Source organism: Gavialis gangeticus, unplaced genomic scaffold, assembly GCF_001723915.1.
Source record: "Gavialis gangeticus isolate Ggan-Ray unplaced genomic scaffold, GavGan_comp1, whole genome shotgun sequence".
In the NCBI taxonomy this organism is placed as follows: Eukaryota; Metazoa; Chordata; order Crocodylia; family Gavialidae; genus Gavialis; species Gavialis gangeticus.
In genome coordinates, this window is record NW_017729031.1 from 63,286,220 (window position 1) to 63,310,507 (window position 24,288).

General features: G+C 41.1%; 1 long non-coding RNA gene across 1 annotated transcript in view; it reads left to right on the forward strand.

Moving 5' to 3' along the window:
• Positions 1-562: 562 nt before the first annotated feature.
• Positions 563-24,288, forward strand: part of LOC109301811 — a 25,893-nt gene continuing 2,167 nt past the window's right edge. The window contains exons 1-2 of the long non-coding RNA XR_002098634.1: positions 563-641; positions 19,915-20,054. This is a non-coding gene — a long non-coding RNA (uncharacterized LOC109301811). The remainder of the gene's footprint in view (positions 642-19,914; positions 20,055-24,288) is intronic.

Sequence of the window (24,288 nt, forward strand, 5' to 3'; positions counted from 1 at the left end):
AAAAAGTAAAATATAAACAAGAACATCATCTGAGAAACTAGCAAGATTTCTTCCTAGTTTACTGCTACTTATAATTTTTCCTGTTAGTTGTAAACCAGTTATTTCTTAAACAATTCAGTGTTTAACAATAGCTCCGTTGGGGAAGAAAAAGTATCTATTATTCAAGTATTGTGTACTCTTTCTTTGGCTGAGAGATATTTCTTTTCAAAAGAAATCTAAACTACTGGGAAAACTAGATTTTACCCCCTTAAACATTGATTTTACAAAATTATAGCTGCAATTTACAGAAGAACTATAATAAGCAACAAAACTGGAACAAAACATTAAAAATAATATATGCTCCATTCACACAGTGAAATCTTATTACCACGTCTTCCATAACTAAGAACGTAGTTATTTTAGCTATGGGCCTGGCTGTTTGTGTGACCAACTTGTCAAAATCTTCATTCCAAACAACAGAATTTATTAACAAGCAATTAATTTCAAAGTATGTCAAAAATGTAATTTATGCAAATATTTGTCATGATGCCAACTCTGATATTTAGTCTTTTACATTTTTTGCTGTAGGTATACAGAATGGTGACATAATAGACATCTCTTTGCCTTAATTGTATATCATTAGATATTAATTATGCACTGAGGTAAGGCAAATTAAGAAATTTTTTTTTACCATATTTTCTCACATACAGCATAAAAGGGAGGGTGAGCTAGATGAACATTAGGTTCTGCCCCTGCTCTCTCCAGTCATAACTCTGGAAAAAAATCTTCATAATGCCTTTCAAATACGAGATGCATAGTATATTTGGGAGTGTGTTATATATGAGAAGCTGTGGCATTTGTTAACAGAGTCACTTTGTATTAAGACCTAGGTACATATGGCCAGCATTTATGTTGCAATGCAGTTGAAGTGGGGAAGGGAGAAAGGGTGGCCATCACAGAGGCCATCCCAGAGGACAGTCCGGTTATCCTCTGTCCTCAATTAATATGAAACCGGACGTCTTTATATCCTCTATTTTTCTCCTGAATAAAAAAAATAAAGGGCATAAAGGCATCCACGTTCGTATCAATAAAGGACAGAGGACAGAATAGCAGAAAACTGGAATGTCCTCTATGATGGTCACCGTAGGAGAGGTTAAAGAGATGGCCCATCCCCTCTGGTCCACCATTACCTGGTCTGCCTAAGAGTAGTGAGAACTGCAGCTCTAGTGCTCAAGGGAGCATAAGGCTTGTAATGAAAATATAGGAACATCTTGAGCAAATAGTAGCAGGGAGAGATGGGATGTAGGCAGAATCCAGATTTCACTTCTGAATTGTAGTCTCTTTCAGTGGCTATGGAATCATGCAGCTTTCACACAAATCTTCCTAAAGGAAGATTTTAATATTCTTGAATTGCACCTTTTTCCTATTTACTAGCTTATTAAATAGGGGCTTGAGAGCATAATAATTAAGGAGTTTGGTGGTTGCTCCATGGACTTGAGTTCAATTTTTCCTGCAGACATGTCCTGAAGGCTGCCTGCCAGTCAACTCAACTATAAATGGGTACCTGCTCAGGTAGACAGGGGAATCAAAGGAAGCTGGATACAATGCTGGCTATTCCCTTGTGTGCTAATGGCAACAGGAAGTGGTTAGTCTTTATCATACTAATGAGAGGAGACATTAGGCTTTGGCAGAGGTTGATGTTATTATTTATTCAAAAATACTGAAAGACCTGTGATAAACTTTTAGTTTAAGGATTTTCCTATGCAATCATATTTTATAATGTTCCTTGCTTCCTGGCTTTGTTTGCTTGTTTCACAAAACATGAATACATTATTAGTACAGCCTTCAACTCTCTATCCTATTACTCTTCCTTAAAAGCAAGAATCTCCAATTTCTTATTGCCCTATTAAAAGACTCTCTCCAACATCCTTCCTTGAGGATAGCACATGTTGACTGTCAAAGTAATATCAGTTCCAGTATATACAGGGAAATTTCAGTAGCAACATCAATTCCCAGCTGGTAGAAAAGTATTAAGGATATAATTTGTAACTACATGCTGGTAACTGGTGCATAAATACAGATAAGGTAAAACAAATAGCCACGACATGCAAATTAGGTGGTAAAAATAGTTCTCCCTGGAATAGCAGATTCAGAAAAAAGGAGTGTCTCGTATTATAATGCCAGGTTATTGGTTTTCTATGAAGAATTTCAGTTGCATTGGTGCTATGTGGAAAACCTGCAGATAAGCTGAATATTTTCAGAAGTGTAGAGAGCCCATTAAGTGTCTGGGGCAGAGGTGGGGAGTTGCGGGAGGAGAGGAGGAAGCAAAGATGTGCTGACCATGGCAGATGGGGGCGAGGGCAGCATGGGTGAAGGGAATGGAAATCTTACTTGCCCAGGCTGCTGCTCAGTAATCTTAGCGACAGCTTCAGTGGCAGCCCTGTGTCTGGCCTTTCTGGGAGCAGATCCTGGTGCTCTGTTTGCTTCCCCACATACATACATATTGGGAGCAGGCTTGTGCTTGCTCTGACAAAGGGTCCTCATGGAGGTAGATGAGAACACCATTCTGTTTGACCCATTTGCCCCCCACCCTCAGATACCCTTTTTGGCATGCTGCTGCATTGCCCAGCTCCTGTGGCTAGATAGGGGCAGTGCAGGGTTCCCCAGACAGGGTAAAGACTCCCCAGTGGTGTGAGGGGTGGCAGATTCTGGAGCCTGCTCAGTGCCTGGGATGGGTTCCCCACTCACCCCACTGTAGATAGCTTACCAACTGTTTACACAAGAGCTCATATTTCTTTTCTTTACAAAAATTAAAGTTCATATCCAAAACTTCACACTGGGATTTCTAGTGCTGTTTATTTTTTTACATACATTTTATTAAAAAAAGTACGATACTTTGACTTTTTGTTTGAAAGCAAAAAAGCAGGTACTTTACCATGTACTTAGTTGGGCTTTCTACATAGGGAAAAGACGTCTGATATGTTAACTAATTATGTAACGAATATTGCTAGCTCACCCCCCAATAATTATGTTCATTTTGCACTTCTCTAACAAAATGCTCACTGGGTGACACTCTTAGCTGACAAGACCCTCAAGCGTTAATGTTAATTCAAGTCACTGGTCTGGCTGAGAGCACTTAAATATTCATTAATTTCAGCCCCTAGATACTAGTTGGTCCTTTAGGTTGTGGCTGCAGCAAAACCTTCTTTTGCCCATCTTTCCAAAGAATTTTAAACAAGTATTCATCTTTGAAATACAGTGGTCTATGAAGCGTGATTTATATTTTACTGTTAATTTCACTTGAGAGTATTAGCCTTTATTTAGAGTAGAAGTTGAATGGGCTTCACATTCAAGGGGATCTTTAGGGAAAACTGAGGTGAAGTACAGAAATGACGGACTACTGAAAGAAAGTATTTTTGAGTACTTTCACACCTTACAATTTATATTTTGCCTTTTGAATATTTTCCACCTTAATTGTACGACTGGTGCACCACACTCCATCAGTTAGGAGTAAGGAATTATCTACATGACCCATTCATAAATCCCAAAACATTCATAAGCCGAAAACTGTGTTTTGAAAAGTTAGGATTTGTTCATGAACCAGTTACAAACAGAAAGGGGGCTAAAAGCACAATAAATATTATTCACAGGGAACAATATGATCAGCTACTAACCGCAGCTAATATATTAATCTTATTATTGAAAAAGGTGCTTAAAAAGCATACTCTGTTGTGAGAGTAAGCCCCAACAGAGTCATGTCCATTTAAAAAAGATCTGATTAACCTATTTTTATTAATATGAACTTATGTAACAGCTAGTAGAGAAAAGCTGACATGAGAAGAAAGATCTGTAGTCCCCCTACTGAAGTTAAGAGTTTGGACTAGATCTTTGCCACAAAGAGAAAGTGGTTGAAACAAAAATCTTTTATTTCAAATAATGAAAAATGTGATAAAATCTTTTAGTTCTTTCAACTTTCCAGGTCCAACAGTTCTCCCAGCTATGTGGTTAGTCCGATAAATGTTATCACTGAAAATCCTTGCTTCTTTCTCAAGCTAGGCATTTCTCTGTTTGCAAGATCTATCATAACCTTCATAGCTTATTCTACAGCATCCTTACAAGCAAGTCAGATGTTAAGAAATACTTTAAAAAAATACTGAACTTTAGTTATCAACATTTATTTGGAAGGAAGTGCTACTGAAGTTGTGAGCTATACTTAGCGTTCAGAACCAATTTTCTCATGTCTTTCAGAGCTGCAAAGAACCACCTGTCTGAGTGTGGCAGTAGGCCAGAAAACAACTATATGATTTACGCCCACTACTTTCATACAAGCTGTGGGAGTGTAACCTTAACTACCATTTCTTGCACAAGAGATCCTGAGAACCATTTTTCAAAAGATAGTACTTTGAATGAAGTTTGTAATATACTTCCTTCCTGCTGCATTCTAAGGTCTGACAGAGATATGATGAGTTTAAGGAAGAACATGCATGTTTATGATACTTAGAACATGCTTATAGTTAGTGTAGACAAGCAGTAACATTTAATTTAATATTCCACAGATAGATTCTAATCGGGTCAAGCCAGATTTTTAAACTTACTGTGAACTTTGAGGGGTAGGCACCTAAGTACTTAAAAAAAATCTGACCCTTAGAATGCAAGTTAAATCCCATTATAGTCCCATTATATGTGGCCAAATGAACAAATTACAATGAGCTCTGGGGGCAAAGAAATACTATCAGCACTTATCTGATTTAGTTGATTTCATTGTAACTGCTTATGTGCCTGGTCTTAACCCAAAGTAAATGAAAGTTGAACTGAAGTAACTCAGCTTTGTTTTACTATGGGATAAACGGCTACAGTTTAGCCTTCATTTACCTTGGGGTAAGAGCGAGCACATAGATGGGTTACCACGGCTCAACTTCTTCTTTGGAAACCTCTGTCCCGTCTTAATTCAATGCAGTTTTTTCATACCTTAAGAACACAGGCAAGTCTTCAGACCCTGAAGGATCCCTGTAGATACTGAACTACAAAAGAGGTGTTTTAGCCATCAATCTCTTGTTAGATTTTTATGCAACATGATTACCCATGTTTTCTAATATTGTTTCTTACCTCTGTTTTACAGATGTCATGAAATAGTTTATAAAGGATTATTCAGCACTCAAGAAAATTGTAAGTGGTTCCCTCAGAAGAAACAGAGCAGCAGTGAGATGAAGATCAAAGGAACAAGAAAAATATATAGAACCTATTTTTAACAAAAACTATAATGTCAGGTGCATATTGGTACAGGAACTTCCATTCTTATGGAATCCAACCATGTTGGACACCGAGAGACAGGATAATACAGAAACCAGACCATGGGCAGTGCACCAGTCAGAGGTCTAGTTCTCTCCAAACTGCAACATGCATTGGGAATATACACATGACATCATGCATCTATCCTTTGCATTTACCCTTTCCAGTGGTTAGTGTAGAGGATACTTACTCATCTTCCCTTCTTCCAATAACCACTGGAACTATTTGCATCCCATGTATAATGGAGGGAACACTCCCTTTACAATATGGTTCAGCAGTAACTCAGTAAGAACTTTCAGTGCTACTTTCTATAACACCTGGCTTTTCCTTGTAAACTTCCTATTCAAATACTGACCAAGTCTGAACCTGATTCCAGTCTTAACTGACACAGTGCAATGGGAACCACCAATTTTGACATTCCTGGAAACTTCTAGATAAAAAGTTAGATGACAGTAGATACAGGGTGTGTCTACATGAGATGCTAACTGCACAGTGGCCTAATAAAACTGCACAGTACTGTGCCGGGCAAAAACCATGCTAATATGCTACTGTGTAGTAGTATTAAGCGTCACTAAATAGCTGTGCGCCAATGCTACTGCGCATTGGTTCAGTACTTGGTTAACCAAGTACTAAACTTCATGCACAATAACTATGGTGCATTAATGAATGTGTAGATGCATCCACAGCCCCCTAAAATGCAACTTGATTTGGCACTCTGAAGTCTTAAGAGTAATATATTTATACTGCTACTTCCCTGTGCAATTCACTATGAAAGAGGAGAAGAGAGCAAAGAGAGCTAGGTGATGACAGCATAGATAAGGATCACCAGGACTTGAAATGATTTTTGGTTTGGTGGGGGGGAGGGGGTTATTGTTTTTTATTTTGTTTTCTAAATAGTCTTGAAATGAGATATAGTGTTAGTCTGCCACTTTGCAATGTACTTCACTACTGCTTTGCTTTGCCTCTGACATTCCAGTCTGGAAATTTCCAGAACAGATGTTTCTATAGATGACTACAAGGTTTATTTAATTTGTTAGCAATTCTAAAATTCAGGTGTCTGAATCCAATCCCTTGCATTCTCTTTTTAAGGACTAGATTCTAATTAACATTTACCTAGGCTTGCTGAGGGCAAGAGGGCAGTATGCGTGCGTATGCATGCAGAATGTATCAGGTCTCATGGGTCCACCCTAAACACCTGGTACTCTCTGGGGTCTGACCAGTCTGCTGACTCTCCCGACCCCATATCACCTCCAGTCTCTCACCTGCCATGCCTTTGGTGTTATTATTTGTTTATTGTGTAGCAGACATTGAAAGGTTGTTTACCTGACTGGAAGGTATCCCACAACAAGGCTTGTCCCTTCGGGGACACAATACTAGGGCAAAGAATATTTTCCCAACATGGACCCTGTACTCAGGGCAAAATGAAGCTGTCCTGGACAGGGCCTTGTTGATGAAGGGAAAGAATGGAATAATCCCGGCCAAAGGGGGTTGAAATCAAAGAGGGATGGTTAGGGAGAGTCCATAAAAATCCTGGCCTCTGGATTGGCTAGGAGGGTTTCTTTTAAAAATGAGAGTTTTCCCTGCCCAGGGAGAGAGAAGGGCACGCGCTGTGGGGAGAGGGCTGTGTGAGCCCAGCCGCAGTGACTCATCCCCCAGAGCCCACTGGAGCTGAGATGAGCTGCCCACAGGTCACAGGAGCACTCACATCCCTAGGACTCAAAATGGGGCTTTGGAGGGAGCTGGCTGATGCCCTCGGGCAGCTGCCTGAGAAGCACATGAGTTTGCTTGTGGGGAAGCAAGCCCAGTTAGTGCAAGTGCATGTAGTTCAAGCAGAGGCCCAGCACAGCACATCCCAGTGCTCCAAGAAGGGAGGCAAGATTCAAGGAATTAGCCCCAGTTCATCGATGCGTGTGTGACCTAAAGGGAGAATGCGGGTTGTGGGAACCACATCCAGTGCGCCCACGTGTTCACCCGTGGGAGAAGTGCATCTGCTTTAGCCTGCAGCCTGAGCAACATGGCTCACTGTGCAGGGGCTGTGGGCTGTGGGCTGGGGCAGTGTGTGTAGTATGTTGCAGGGACCCAGACATGGGAGCAGCTGCCAGCAGTGCAGTGATGCTTGGGTCAACGTGGGAGAACCCCAGCCATGAAGGACCCCCCTATGGTGTGGGGGCGAGGGGAGGAAGGAGCTAAGGATTGTTTTTTACCTCCACTCCAATCCTTGACTCAGCATACAAGTGTATGTGTATAAATTCATTGTGCATAAAGGTCATTAGTAGTGTTTGTAAATAAGTATTAGGGCGAGACTTGATGACCTTCCAAGGTCCCTTCCAGCCCTAATGTCTATAATGTCTGTGAACAGTTTATGTTGTAAATATTTACCAATTTATTTATTAGTACTGTAATGTATAATTATTGCTTACGCTTCTCCTTTAACTTATATCATACCTGAGAGGTTACCAGTTTGTGAACCCCATAGGCACCTAAGTGACTATCCCCATACCATCACTGATCCTTTTGTGTATTGTATATAGAGTTATTTTGGCACCAATTTGCAATCTGTATCTGCTTTAATTATATCTTATTATGTATGTAATTAAATTGTATACAATTAAATATTTGTAAATAATTATATTCGTGGTTGCAAAGGATTTGTAAGTGTAAAAGGGACCCTTCCTGTCGGAAAGCCCTGTTTCAGCTCCTAGGAGAACCAAGTGAGGCTTCTGCTACAGGGAACCCCAGGATCCCAACACTCAGATGTGGAACCCGGGTAGTGCCGTATGCCAGGATTACAATGGAGAAAGTGGTCCACGGGGCCAGGAGTAAGTCAGATGGTTCCCTTGCCTGCTGTCTCTGTCTTGCCATACTCATGCAGAGAGGTCCGTGCATCCCTCAAGGTGCTTGCCCTTTAAGGGACCACCCCCTCAGTTCTCCAAACACTCATCAGGGCTTCAGCCCTCCCAGCCTTGGCTCTTTCTTTAGCTGAGCCCTCAGCCCTGGCCTACTGCCTAAGACCTCAGCAGCTCCCAGGCCTTAGCCCTGACTTAGCTACAGCCCCTCCTGGTTCTCCAGTTCCACTATACCAACCTCAGCCTTCTCAGCTATGCTTTCTCTCCAACAACAGACAGAAGCAAATGCCCCCTGGGCACTCCTTCCACAGAGCGAGACTCACATGAAACTGTGACCTAACTGGTCCAAGCTCAAATGCAATCCCCTCTGGGACTCTAGTGCTCAAGCCCTGCTTCTTAGGCTGTCTTGCTTTTGTCCCTCCAGCTCACCAGGTACTTCTTCTGGGCTGGCTTGATCCTTCTCTACAGTCAGCTCTCTCTTGGGAGCTCTATGCCTTGCAGCAGTTAGGGCCAGACTCCCTTTTCCTTGCCCCAACACTAGGCTTATATGTCCCAATCCCAGCCCCCTTCTAGTCATGTGACTCTGTTTCCTGCTCCCAGCCTGCAGGCACTGTTAATTCTGCCATCAGGGGCCTGTCCTTTTTTAGCCCCTGGCTCCATTCACCTGAGCAGCTCACATCTGCTGCTTTACCCACACACTCTGTGCACCTTGCCTTCCATTATACTTCTCTGCTTCCTAGTAACAGGGGCAGGGGTTTCCTGTTATACAGAGTAATGCACTGAAAAGCCTGCCTTGAATTGAAGTTCTTTTACGTGGGGAGCCAGAAGACATCTCTACGTTACTTAACTAGACCAATATTGTTACTCAGACCCAAGAAGTCTGACACCAGACTGACTCTTGCAGATTCTATGTTCTAAGTGATCAGAAACATTTGCATAATATAACAACTAGTTCCTTCTGCCTCATAAATAAGCCTCTTGAAGGTAGTTTTCCATACCATACTTTCCCAGTCATATTACATAATTAAAACAATTACTAAACCCAAATCGCAAACATCTATAACCAGGAATTGGCAAAGTGGGATGCAGAAGCAGCAACCAGAATTGTAGGGGTAGCTGCAGTCCCTATTCTTTGGCTCTTCTCCTTTCCCACAGGTCCCAGTAGACTGTGCTGTGGGAACCTCTGGGTACTTTTTTAAGTCCCCAAAGCAGGCAAGAACTCATCCTTTCCCTCTGTTCTCAGACATACATCCTCTGCTCCCCGCTGCTGCTGCTTCCTGTGCTGTCTCAGAGGCGGGGAAGCTTCAGAGTCATTCATGCCAGCTTCAGCTGGGGACAGAGGTAGTGTAACGGTGTTGGATGGAGAAGTTCCCCCTGCCCACATCTGCTTTTGGGGGAACTGGGTAGGGATGAAGAATCCAGCCTCTCAGAGCCACTACCGCTGCTGTCCCCAGCTCAGCCAAGCTCCCAGGCAGCCTGATGGGCAATCACAGTTTACATTTAATTGGAAACCAGACCAGATTTTATTGTCAAACTGTCAGTTGCATAATCTAGGTGTGCACTCATCCACTGTACGTTTGTTGATGCCCTGGACAGTTTGTCTGCAAGCACTGAATCTCTGTTTTATATTTAATTTGCAATGCTTACAGTTATAGTTAAAACAATAATCTTCTAATCACCTCAATTAGGCACAAGTTTCTCTTTACAGTTCACCGTTTCAAAGACTCTCTGTACTAGTTCTTGTCCTTTGGGGTTGGTATGTGACGGTGGTCCCAACCTTATGCTGATATAAGCCACTGGAATTTATATTTCTTGTGATGCTTGCAATGAGATTTTCAGTTTCATGTTTTGTTTCTTATAGACTTCAACTCTGAGTCTCATTTGCCTTTCTTCAAGTCTCTTTTCTTGTAGTACTTTGGATTATCTACCTTACCTAGAGTGCCGTTGTCCACTCTTCAGTCTGATTGGATGGCTTCCTCTATTCCTATTTGTTTTGCCAAGGTTCATGCTGGGTCTTCCTGTAGTCTCTGACTGGTAGTGGTAGTAGGGAGGTATTTCTGTCCCAGTTCCCAATATCTCTATCCTCTCTTGTCAGACTGGTTCTTCAGCCACAGTTTATTCACAAAATTTTCTGTTTCCACCTTCTTTATGTACTCCCTGTTGTTAGAGACATCTCTCTCATGTGGTTCCTTTTTATGTGGAAAGTAATACTCACCAAGTAACTGTAATACTGTTTCATAGCCTCCTCTGCCTGAGTTAACAGAGATTTATTGTGAACACAAAGTGCTTCAGAGCTAGCTACTGTCAGAAAGACAACTATCTTCAGTCTAATTTTTTTTGCTGTCAGCTACTGATTGCAGATACAGAATGAGTGCCATCTAAACCTGTTACGGTTGTCCTATCTATTTTAGAGCGTTTTAATTCTGGCATTCTATGTCTTTCTGTATGGTCCATTTTTCCCAATCAAGGTACTTTTTTAGCTTGGGTTAATCCTGAAGCTACATGTTGTTCAGTATTCACACAGAGCTGGTGCAAGGGACCAGTGCATAGGCAGTCTTGTGTAATGATTAGACCGCTGAGGGAAAGCAGGGACCTGGGCCTGGGGTCAGAGGGTGGGAAACATACCAAAACCAGAAGGAAAATCTAGAATCAGAGTCCACAACACAGGGTCAGGATCTGGGGATCAGATGCTGAGGACCAATCCAAGGGGCAATCCACAGAGTGAAGTACAAAAAAAGAGCCAAACCAGGATCAGGAGCCAGGAAACAGATCTGCATGGAAATCCAAAGTTAAAATCCAGAAATAAGCCAAAAACCAGGGTCAGGACCCAGGAGGGTGGCCACAAAAGAACTGTTGACTGGCCTGCAAAGCCAGGGCCCCAGCTGGTGTTAAATGGATGCACAGCACTCCCTGCAGCCAGTCAGGATGCTAGCTGCTCCTAAACTGGTACAGGCTTCATTACCAGAGGTTTGAAGAATACCAGAGTGCCTGATGGGACTTGGCCCATGCTGGTCTGCTTGATCAGAGTCCCTGACAGCCAGGTTCAGCTTCACTCAGTGTCTGTGTTATAAATGATCAGTATTGCATAATATGAGACTTTGTATAACAACAACCAGTTCCACATAGTTCAAAGGCTGCTAAAGGTGCAGTTCCCCAAAATGCTCTGGATGACTAGGTGGATGGGGATTATGATACAACCCCTTAATATTGTATAGCAACATGCTCATTTCCACTGCGCAGCTGCGTTAAGACATACTGATATTGATTTTCAGAGGAAAAATATCTTGATACTTTCAGCAAACAAAATGGCACGACCTCTTCCCTAATATAGGGCTCTGCCAAAATAGTATAAGCAAGTATTAAAAGTTAATCCAGTTCTGTGGCAGCGTATTTTATTTATTCTGCTTTATAAGTAAAGGAAAGCTTTTTCACACAGCACCAAGATTCATAGGCATAATTTACAAGGTCATTATTTGTTTCCTGACCCTTGCATACCACTCAGCTTCTTCCAGAAACATAAAGACTCAAGCCCTGGAGAAGATCAGGGAGTTTGGAGGGAGGTCAGGGCTAGATTTTGTTGACTATTTATGTCAAGATAACACAAGGGTTGAGGATGGAGTTTGTATCATATTTACTCACTTTGACCTACTTCTTCTCTGTGCTTTTGGCATCCAGTTCCAGCTTGGCCCATGCTGCCTCAACTGTTTGGATTTTTTCCCAATCACAGACACAGTTCCTTCTGCTCTGGTTCTCCAGCAGTTCTCTCATTGTCTATCATGATTCATACTGCTCTTAAACCTATATCTCTCTATGACCTCATTCAGTCTTCATAATCCCAGTAATTCCTCATTGATATAGGGGCTAGGAAAGTTTTCACTTATTATATCAAAGAAACAACTGTTCTGCAGATGAACACAGTTCTTTTAAGGCTCCCAATCTGACAATAATTACACAGTAATTAAATTAACTTAAAAGCATGAAATTCATTAAAAATAAGAAAAGTGATAAAGGTAAAGATCTTAATAGTGACATCACTTGATATCTATTTTTTAAAATTATCCCAGCCTTAAACTTTATTTGAAAGTTATATGGATTACAGTTATATGCTATCATTACAAATTAGTTAAATCAACTACTTACAAATAGGTTAGTATTTGTAACTAACCAATATACTTTGGCAGCAAGACATGCCAATGAAAATATAACTGCAATGTTTTCCCTGTACACTTACATTTCTGATGATAGGAACTGATGCTGTACCTTAACTGCTAGTAAATCTTTGTCATTCCAAAGATCAAGAGGTTAATACTCACAAAGTACCTTTCAAAATATTAGTGTCATGAGTTAAGTAGATGGTTTTCTGCAATTTATGGAGTTTTATGTAAATCTCTAACTATACCCAGATTACCTTTTTTAATGTTCATTATCAATATTGTTTTGCATCTATTACTGAATTGAAGGCAATAAGCCAGATCTTTCTGCTTCATTTGGGACACATGATAAAATATTCTATGACTGTAGCCATCTAATAATTGAAAAGTAATTAATTTATCAGTTTTGGCTCATGGGACTCCATATTTCACTCCGGTTTTTCAAATTTACCAGTTCCTTTTTTTGCCAAGTTAGATGACTGAGGGATATGGTTAGAAGACTGTATTTAGGCATAGTTACACAATGTTGTTTAGCCAATGGGGCTCTTGGTTCATAGCAAGGTTACTGAGAAATTTTAGAATTAGTACCATATAAAAACTTGATAGTTTGCTATGGGCAGCAAATTCAGGGAATATACTCTTGACACATGCAGTATGTGATCTGAGAATAAAAGGTGTTTGGTAAATATATTTGTCTTAGAACAGTCTGTTTTTTTTTAATTTGCCTGCAGTTTGGTATACTTTTCTACTGTACATGATTATACTTTGTAGAACGTAGTTTCTACAGGCCATACAACAGAATATGTATTCTACATGACTCCTGTTCAGTGTCGTTGTAGTTTTTACATTATAATATATGACTAAATATATGAAATGTCCCATAGGTATTAAATCCTTACTGCTCTGGTAATGGTCTCAATGGATCAATTTATTACAGCATCTTCAAGCCAAAGAAAAGCAAGGGAAATGAGTCACAAACACTTGCATAAATTCTAATTTTCTTTTCAATTCAAACAGTTTCACGCCCCTTTTGGTGGCTAATCCATGAACAGTTGTGCTAATGGATCTCTGCCCACACAAATGTTTGGGAATAGTTGTTCCTTGTGTGATTGCTTATATTTATTTGCAAAGGGAAGTATTTATACACAAATATAGATATTCACCCTCATTTACTCATGGAGTAAATTGGATTTGACTTTGGTTAACCAATCACATATTGTAACTTGAACAGTAAGATCTACTTAACTGAATTAAATAGATAATAAACACTCTCTGGATTGAAATATGTTTTGGTTGGCAATTGCAAGTAAGTAATAATTTAATAAAAAATCAAAGACTCATCTGGAAAAGAAAAAATGGCTGCGTTCATGAGATTAACTACTTCTCCAGATAGTTCATCCAATTCTAGGTAACCAGTCATGAAGCATAAAGTCTTTAATTTTCAGAAGGAAGCATGGAAGAATGCACGCAGCTCCTGAAGAGCACTTGTACATGAAAGATAAGTAGTGTGGGGATAGACTGTGACAGAACTTGATAGTGAAGACAAGTTCATGTTTGATGTCATTGGGAATGTGAACCTAGTGGAAGGAAGCAAAGAGAGGGGACAAATGTTGAAAACAACAAGTTAGGGGAAAAATGGCTTTCATGCACTGTTACTTTATTGACTATAAATTGGGGGAAAGTCTAATGTAACCCATCATGTAATCAAATTAAGTTTATTAATAAAAGTAGTGAAAATTCTCTGAGTATGTTGAAGCAAGTGTGGATTTCACTGCACATAAGTAGCATTTCACTAAAACCAGATCCACTTTAAGTTGCATATGCTGAGATAAATATAAACCATAAATATATTTAGAAAAAAATAGCTCATATGACTATAACATTAATGTTACAACATATACAGCTTCTAAAAGACTGTAATACATATTCTGATTATCAAGAATAATTTAGAACTTTAGTCTGTGAGTTGAACAGATAGGAAACAGTTACCACATCCTACAAAATTTCAATTTTTTTCATGTTCACAATTGCACAAAATTGAACCTTTGTAGAAAAAAATGTGCCAAAATTGATGAGAATAATCACTTCAGCCTAGGATAGCCAATAACCTGGTGGTTAGATCAGACATCAGGTAGACTTACATTCAAGTTCTTGTTTAGAATCAGGGAGAGTAAATACTTCAACACGTGCACACGCACACGCACACACACACACCTACCATCCTTCTTTCTTAGATCAATCAAGATAAACCTTTCCTAGCAAAGCCATTTCATCAAAAAAGTCCCAACCAGCTCTTCAGACATCTTGCTGGAATATTCAGTAAGCACTTCACCCATATTATGTACTACCTTTCTAATATTATAAAAGCCTTAGTCTGTCTAACTGTAACACTTTATTCGCACTCTGATTGGTTGTCTAAAACAACCAATTAGAGTGCTCCAAGAGCCTTTGGGACAGGAGGCAGCACGGCGGAGCACTGCCATGACGGCAGGGATGGACCAGCCAGAGCGAGGCTGCTGGCCTCGCCCCCGCCCCGGCCCTGTTCCCTGCAGGCGGCAGCTGGCCAAGGGGAACAGAGGGGACAACGGGGCAAGGTCCCCCCCCACTCCTAGGAGATGATGGCAGTGCAGGGTGGTGGTGCTCTGTCCCCACCCCCCACATCGTTCCTGATGGGCAATTGGCTAGTAAATTAATAATTATAAAACATTAAAATAACAATTCTTGAAACTTTTATAAATTTCGTTTTTAATGACTGAAACTTTTTAAGCCTATCAGAAAACTTTTATTATTGTTATTTATGTATTATGTCTCAGAAAAGTAATTGGTTAAATGGCTCATACAGAATTAATATATGTGCTTCATAATACAAGAAAATCAAAGATTAATCTCTCTGTGTGGTAAATGGGAGAAGGCTTGGAAACCGTCACTGATATATAAATAATACTTTAGGGTCTTATGATTTTTGGGTACAATATGTGAGGAAAAATTCACCTTCTTCCTAATGCAGACAAGTTTCTTTGGGTGAATCTGATATCTTTTATTAGACCAACTTAAATAGTTGGAAAACAATTATTAAGCAAGCTTTTGGGTTCAAAAACCCTTTGTCAGGCTAAGGAAGTTTCAGCAGTTGGTGTGTGCTCTTCCTGGATGGAATGAAAAGTAAAAAAGCCAGAGGCTGGGCTGGTATGCACACAAGACTGGTAGTCAGTGAAAATGTAGATTGAGGAGTCAATGGGTGAGAGACAGGCTGGGGAGGGGGGCGGAAGAGTAGGGGGATGAATAGTGGAGAGATACCTGGGGAGTCAGATGTCAGGCAGGTTATAATGTGTCATAAATCCAATGTCTAAATTTAGTCCATGATTTTTAGTGTCCAGGAGGTTGATGAAGTGCAGTGCATAGGCTCGTCTTTGGGAGGTGTTTTGTAAGTTTCCTTTGAGGATCAGGACTGAGAGATTGGAGAGAGAGTGGTTTTCTTGTGAGAAATGTGCCCCCACCGGTAATTGGGTATTTCTGTCTTTGATAGATTTCCGGTGTGCGTTCGTTCTGGTGCGCAGTTGTTGTTTGGTCTCTCCTACGTATTTTCCATCAGGGCACCGTCTTCCTAATGGATTCCAGATTCCAGCATATTTGCAGGGCCCATTTAGAGGTTTTACTCTTGTGTAGTCTTATTGCAGACCATTCTTGTAAAATTGCATGCAACAGTAATTCAAACAGGCAGTCAGACCTAAATCATTGCTTGGAAAGGAAAACTTTTAAGAAATTACATACATTTTGGGATGCAGTGTTGGGAATACATAAATAATATTCATGACCTTGAATTAGCTCTAAAATAATGCTGGGCATTTGAGTAAATGGAATTACCAACTTCCTGTTCATTTATATAACTGAGATTCTGACTTATTGTGGTTTACTGTTCCCATGGCACTTTATAAAAGAATAAGGACTTTGGCTGTGATGCTCTGATCAAGTTTCAGTGGGAAATTCCTCTCATATTGAAGTCAGTTGCACTGATTTCAGTGGGAATGTGAAAAAGCATATTTTGCAAATCCAATATTCCCCATTAGTTTGGATTAGATAAAACAATATTTATTTTGTCCCAAACCAGTGGGAAGCATTGTTATGTGCTATTAAATATCTGCTTCCTGTTACTGAAGAGACAGATGTATTTCTATGGTGAATGGAGTATCCTTTTTGCCATATATATTACATAGAACATGTTACAGTCATTGTACAAAACAGCACTGTGTCACCAGCACTGTACTAGCATCACTAATATTACTCTAAGGATATTTGCATATATTGCCCCAAGATCTCTGTGGCAATAGTGGCCCAATTTGGTGAGGGTCTTATTAGCAGGGATCCTGGCTTTCCCTGATTAAAAAAATAAATAAATCACAAATTCTCTGATAAAAGATAGCAAATTCTCTGAAAAAAAAATAACCCATGATTAAAATGAAAGGTCCCTCACTGCTTCCCCAAAGCGCCTTGGCCCTGCTGGTCTCCCTCACTCCCACCCCCCAGCCCCCTGGCCCTGCTCATGCCTCTCACTCTCCAGCCCCAGCTCCCTGGCCCTGTTGGTGCCCCTTGACCCCCATCCACAGCCCCTGCCGCACCAACCCTGTCAGAGGGGGCCCCCAGCTGCCAGGACTCTAGGTCCACAGCCCCCTGCCCCTCACACAAGGCAGGTGCTGCAGTGGAGCAGAGCCCAGCTCCCCACCTGCTGCCTGCCTGCTGTGGGCTCAGGCAAAGGGTGGGCCGGCTCCCCGCTGTGGCACACAGTCCTGGCAGTGGAGGCACTTTCCTGTGTGGCTCCACTATTGCCTGCTGCAGCAAGAGGTTGCACCTGCCAGGCTGCAGAGGGTAGCAGGGCAGGAAGCTCAAGCCGCCCTTACCCCCGCCCTGCATAGGGATCTGGAGGGCATGGGTCCCCACTGTCCCCCCATGAGCGCATGCAGTGGCAGGGAGTTGGCCCCACCCTTCCTGCCAACAGACAAGCTGTCTACGGCCCTGTCCCACTGCCCACTGGGGCCCTGCAGCTGCACATTGCGGCCTTGGGCCCCAAGCCCCATGCACCACCAGGTTGGGCAGCAGCCCCAGCCCTCCCAACTCTCTCCTAATGGGGGCTCTAATTCCCCCCAACTTACCTGCATGATCTGCTCTTCAGGCTCCCTGGAGCCATGTGCATATACATGCAAGTGGTGCCTCCTGCCTAACCACCCTCCTCCCACTCTCTCCAGGCCTCTTTACAGGCTGGAATTCTGCCAGCCAGCAGAGAGCTCTTCGCGAACGTGCAAAATCTGTGGGTTTGCTCCAGTAAAAGGGAAATCTGTGTTTTTCTCTGTTTTCCCATGGGAAATGGAAAACCTGGGTCCCTGCTTATTATAAACTTACTGGCCATGTCCACATGAGTGTGGACATTTGTTTCTCTTGTGACTTGTGCCACTGCTTCTTGTTCCCAGGGAACGCTCATACTGTGCACCCTCTAGCATGCAGCAGGTTACCGTGGGTGAGGTAGGGGAAGGCTGGGGCCACAAGCCTTACCTGCGGTCCTGGGGCCTAGGCAGCTGCAGCTGCAATAGTTCTGCAGCTGAGAGCCTGGTTGGCAGCCAGAGCATGGCTCTGGCTGGCCAGGCTCCGGTTTCAGGGTGCACACTGATGCCACATATGCTGCCCCATTTTTTTCTGCCTGGGTTCTGTAGGGCATCAGTGCAGGGAATTCCTGAATGCGCAGTGTGTGGTGCCACAGATGGGTCTGTAGCACCACATACTGCAGGGCCACATACTGGACAGGGCCATTGTGGTCATTAGGTAGAATTTTACAATCATGTCAGTGATATTCACAATATTCCCTTTATTTAGTAAGAAATATTTATAGTTTAGCATCTGACATAACACATCATTAAGTCCTCTGATGCTCCTTATATTAAACTTTCACACTGAGAGTTGGGTTGCTTTCATTTGCTTCAGCTCTCATTTTCAAAGTTCTTCTTTTTAACCCACTCTTCTTTCCTTTTTTGCATATGTCATATCAGAATATCCTCAGTGTCAATAATTATATACAGAGCAAATTCCCTCTACATATGGCTCCTTCAGCTCCTTATTCTCTTGTTCACGAAAAGCTCCTATTGACTTCCAATCAGTTGCCCAGGGTTTGTGATGACAGAAATTGACCCAGAGAGAATTTGGCCAAATTTTGTTTTGAGACATCAAAGAATATTGGGTTTCTGCATGTGATTCAAACAGAATTATTGATGAAGTCAAAGAAGGATTAACAAAAGTGCTGGTAGAGCCATGGCTGTGAGTTCACAACTGGTAGAAGCCCCTGAACTCTGATGTGCCATTGAACGCTGGATTTTATGTTGACTTTTAGGGCTCCCTCAGTCTTTGTGGATTTAAGACCTAATCCCTATTCATCTGGCTTTGTATCAAGAATATGAAAATATTTTCTCAGTTGGGAATTCACTTTCATCAGTTGCCTACCAGAGTCTGTTGGCCTCTAGGACATGGTGTAAAGCTCTTATTTTCCCCTGAAGCTTTAGCTTCCATGGTTAATTTTGATAGTGGTATCTAGGTTAGTGAGAGCCTTCCAAAGTTACTATACATGTTATTTTATCATTGACCATGCCTCAAAGATTATTTAATAGAAATATATCAATCAAAGAAAATTATGAAAAAACTCAGCATCTCTTTGTAAGATCTTTAATTTTATGAATGTGGATGTTTTTGAAAAGTCCTCCCTTTTGTGTTGGAGCAAATAAAAATTCAAAATGTTTGTTCTAAAAATAAATTGTGGTTATGAATCTGAGTGCTTAGGCTTACACACAGTTAAACCTTCAATTCATGTTTCTCTCAACCCACAGAAAGTAAAATTCCTATTTGACATAGGTTTCTTTATAGCAGAGGAAGTGGCTATAGATATTGAGCTCAACTGACATCCCTGCATAGAAAGGGACAGAAAGGGTCAAATCCCATTCTATCTATTAATCATGGAAAGGAATTTAGGTGCCTAAATATGATTCTTTTCCACCCACCCCTTGTCTCTGAAAAACTGGCACTAGAAAAGGTAGGTTGAGTCAGGAAGGAGCTTGTTCCTCCTTGTTAATGCTTTGTTGTCTTTTGAATTTTCTTCACCTTCCTCAGTAGCAGTTAATATTGGTAAAATTTCTGGGTGGTGGTGTACTGGTGCTCCTGCTCGCACTTAAAAACTTCCTAGGGACCTAGCTAGAGAATCCCATTCTTCCACTCAGGGCCAAACCAACTATCAAATTTGGGATCAGCAAAATATTTTTATTCTAGGTCAGATTGACAAGGACATTTGAATTTAATGCAATTTCTGCCTGTAAGTAGGGCTGACTAGGAGACAATTTTCCTATCATTTGAATTTTTTTTTCTAGTTTTCAAAAGTTTACCTTTACTGACTTAGGATTAAAAAAATGCAAAACTTACAAATTTGAGAGAACTAAAATGAAAAAAAAAGTTAAGCTTGGGTCACCAAAATGTCTTGTTTTCAATTTTATCATTTTTACTATTAGTTTATTTCACAAAATGACTGGTTATTTCAAATTGAAAAATGGAAAGTTTTCATTTGAAATATGTTAAAATGAATTATTTCAACTATTTTTACACTTTCTTTTCAACATTTTTTCCAGACATGAAATTCACAGAAACCAAGTGCTCCCTATGAAGAGTTTCAGTAAATCAGCATTTTTCAACTAAAACATCTCACTGAAAAAATCTCTTACAAGGGATGCCTAAAGCACTTTGGTACTTCTGAAAATTTCATCCATAGGTATTTAAATATGGGTTTTGATGTCCTAAAATTGGGCTTCTTTTTTGAAAATATTAGCCAGTGTACTTAAAAAGTTCATAATAAATGTACCAATGCAAAATCAAAATAACATCATTGTTTTTGCCGAATAATTTTTTTTTAAATGAAAGAAATTGTATGTTGGGGAACGAAATGCTATTGATAAAATTTTATTTTTGATGATTCTGACACTTACGTACATGTTTAAATTTAAGCCTATAAACACTATAATAAAGTCATTGGAAATATACATGTAAAAAAATGATGCATCTGTTGAAGAAATTGCAGAACTGAGGCCTTAATTTCCTGGGGGTTTTTCCAATACCAATTTATAACATTTAAATCAGCAGCCCCAGCTCCTAGAACTCCTTGCTTGTACTTGTTTGGTGGGTGAGGGGAATAACTTTTTACAAACAGTTTTCCTTACCAGCTTACTCCCTGGTCTCATATCTGGCATGTACAACGAAGAGTCACTGTGTTCCCAGCCCTTCCACCCCACTCGCTATTACAAAAGTTTCCTCCGAAAGGAAACAATGTACTAGAAGCCCCTGTAGTCCCATAAGCAGGCTTTGTTCCGGGTGGGCTGGAGCAGGCTTGCTTGGACGATGCAAATAGTGAGATGCTTCTTCCCCTCCCTCACACTACATGGTCACATACTGAGCCGGGGGCATTATCTAGCCTCAAGTATTTTTAGCCACATTAATTGAAACAAGCAAAAGAATTTCCATGCCTCTGATTTATATGTTAATCAGGCTTCCCAGTAAATGACAATAGCCTTTTGTTCTTTCCTCTGGATAGTTCGCCCTTTCATATTAGTGCATGTGTGTCATTTGATTTTGTGCGTGCACTTCTAGTCCCCTGTATAGAATTACCATAAAGATCATCTTAAGCTCCCTTTTCATCAGGATAATGCTGTTATTAAAAATTTTGTGTAACCTCTGTGGTATCAGGAAATTCTGTGAATATATGTCACCATTAGTAAGTAGCTAAAAAGGCTTTTTGTAGCTGGTAATGGATGTCAAAGTCCTTTATCTTCAGGATTTAAAAAAAAAACCTGTTTCTCCTCCAAGTCTATCAATTCATGTGGAAATAACATTTAAACATGTACTTTTCAAAGCTGATTCAGAGAGAAATGCAAGGCTTATACCTATAGGATCATTTTTAGCACAGGAGTTCTCATTTTTCCAGCTAGTCTATCCACTGTATGGTTAAAAAGAGGAATAATCATGAGCACACAGTGTCAGAAGGCTGCTTCCTCTATGATCACATGTAGTCTGCAAGCTTGGAATTCCTGCAGCCATGGCCTCAAATGTGTCAGTTTTCTACTCCCCACCTCCCAGCCCAAAAGCAGCATGGCCACATCTAAGCAATGTCAAAGGCAGTGTTGGCACTAGATTTATGACTCAGAGGCCTTGTTCCAGGGGCCCGAGGGGGGGGGGGGTGTCCCTCAGACTGACCACAACCTTTCCATTCAGTAATAGGCAAATGTATGAAAGAGGCTGGTGGTATGCCCTCTGTCCATGGTGCCTCAGGAACCCTTTTCAGGGACCCCTGCACCATGGACAGAGGGCATACCACAAGCCTCTTTCATCCACCCCACTGGTGGGGAGGGGGTGGGCCTCAGCCTCTTACCTCCAGGATGCTTACATCTAACATTCAAGAGAGAATTTCAGAGTGAAGCTTATGTCCTGGCCGGATATATCCTGACTATGATTGCAGCCCTAGGGTTGGTAGCTATAGAATTGCTTGTATTATTCTTTTCTGCTATCACTGTGTATCAATACATTTCCCTATTATTGACGGGGAGTCCCTCAGACTGACCACAACCTTTCCGTTCAATAATTGTTTTTCTAAAGTCTCTGCTTTTATATTCTTTTTCCCTCCTGATGACTCACCATCCATAGCTATCGCTGATTGGTCTCTTTGTGGTTGTCATACTGTTCACATTCAGGCTATGTGTATATCCATTGGCCTTGTTGTGTTAGAGATCCTGTCTGCCTTAAAGGCTGTGAGAATTGTGTGAGTATGTGACCAGGCCTTTAGAAATCAATTAACCTTTGTTGCTGCCCTAGACATTTAATGCGTATAAGCCAATTCCCAAAAGCAACCCTCTAAATACCCTTTTCTAGCCATCACTTAGCACTTCTGAGTGTTCGTACCAGATAGCCCATCAGTGACCCACAGACATAGATACACTTCTTCTGGACCAGGGGATGAGAAACTCTATGGCACACTGGAGGGCATGCTGTTGAGCACAGTAAGTTTGTGATCTAGGTATGGCTGGCATTTTCCTCATCAGGTATATTAGCTTCAGATCAGCACATCCTAAGGAGACTGTTTCCCCATTATTTCTTTGAATGGTATAATATACGGGTCTAGCCCCCAAGGCCTTGAGTTTCAAAGGCCCACAGGGGCCTGTCAGGATCTTTAAACATCTAAATACATCATGTAGGCATCACTGACAATATTGAAACCACCACTTAACTGCTGTCCAAACCTGCAGGCACCTACATTTTTACTCACAGACATGCACAAAGCCATATAAGCACTTATACCACAGCATGGCTACAAAGTTTTTCAGAGCTGTAGGCTAAGCCAAAGTCCTGGAGGCCCCTTGAGAAGCAGGATCCTCAAATTAGGAATTCTTCCACCTGTTTTGCCAGTGCAGCCTGGTGCTATAGGCATACTTCAAAGTACACTCAAGCTGGTTCAGCATGAACAAAAGAGACAGAGATGTAGGCACTCATCTGTTCTAGTGATTATGGCACTCAACTAGGATATGTGAGTTTAAGTGCCTGATCCAAATCATGCACAGCAAGACTTTAAATTTGGGTCTCCAATCTCTCTGTTGAAGTTATTCCATTTTTTATACATAATTCAATATCTATCAAAGTAACTTGCATTTCAGTTGGCACATCTACATGTTCATTCATGCACTTTAGGTAATCTAGTACCTCTATTGTGAGGTACTATAAAAATGTGCATTAGCCTATTTTAATGCACATTAGATAAAGAGAATGGATTTCTGTAATGCTTTAATGTGTATTAAAATAGGCTATTGCACATTAAAGCATACGTGTAGATGCGCTCAGTTTCTCAATACTACAGACAAGTGTCTCTCAACAGTCTGGCATCATTTTGAAGAGTCATTTTGAGTAACTAAGCTCACACTTTCAAGAAGTTTTCCTGGCAATCAGCAAACAGAGCACAACTGGCTGAATCAGAGAAGTACTGAATAGACAGATATGTGGAGTTACCATGTACTCGGTGATGTTACTTATATAGTATACCTTCAGGGATTCCAGTTAGAGATTGGTTCTATCTCTTGTAAATGTGTTGTGGGCAACCTGCTTGGTCCCTGTCTACCCTGTACACTGGGTGAGAAAGGAAGAATTCTGTTATCTCCTGGACGTGGAGCCATGTTAATAGGGAGCACAAGAGGCATATGGCCACATAACTGAGCCACAATTCTGTCTTTGTAAATTTTGCCCCAAAGTCTGTTCCTTTAATGGCAAAATCATTTGAGACATCTCTCAAACTTGCTCAACTGGGCACACTAAGAACCCTCATTGGGGTTCCCATTAATGTCACTGAGGTCTTGGGTCCTTAACACAGCAACGTTCTGTTTCTCTTTAGTAATCCTAATTAAAGAGCTGATCTTTAAAGCTTCATTGTAAGTCTGCAGGGTTTACTTCTCCCTGAACAGCTTCTACATGACCAGGCAAACAGTTTGCAAATATTGGCCACTTTGCAGCATGTCAGCAGATTTTCCGTGTTTCCCACAGCTGCCATTTAAGTATAACACCTCATAGTCAGCATCTGTCGTAACTAGCCTAGAACAGTTGGCTGCTTATAGACGTTAAAAAAACAAAATAAAACATGTTTTACTGGAAGCAGCAGTGCACTACTTCGACTTGGCTCCATAGCATCTGTATAGATATTTCATAGATATTTCATAGACTTTAGGGCTGGAAGGGACCTCAGAAGATCATCGAGTCCAGCCCCCCTCCCAAAGGGCAGGAAGTCAGCTAGGGTCATAGGATCCCAGCAAGATAAGCATCCAATTTGCTCTTGAAGGGGTTCAATGTAGGTGCTTGAACCACCTCTGATGGCAGGCTGTTCCAAACCTTGGAATTCTTCCTTATGTCCAGCCTGAAACGGTCTTGCAGTAGTTTATAACTGTTCAACCTTGTCATCCCTTGGGGTGCTCTGGTGA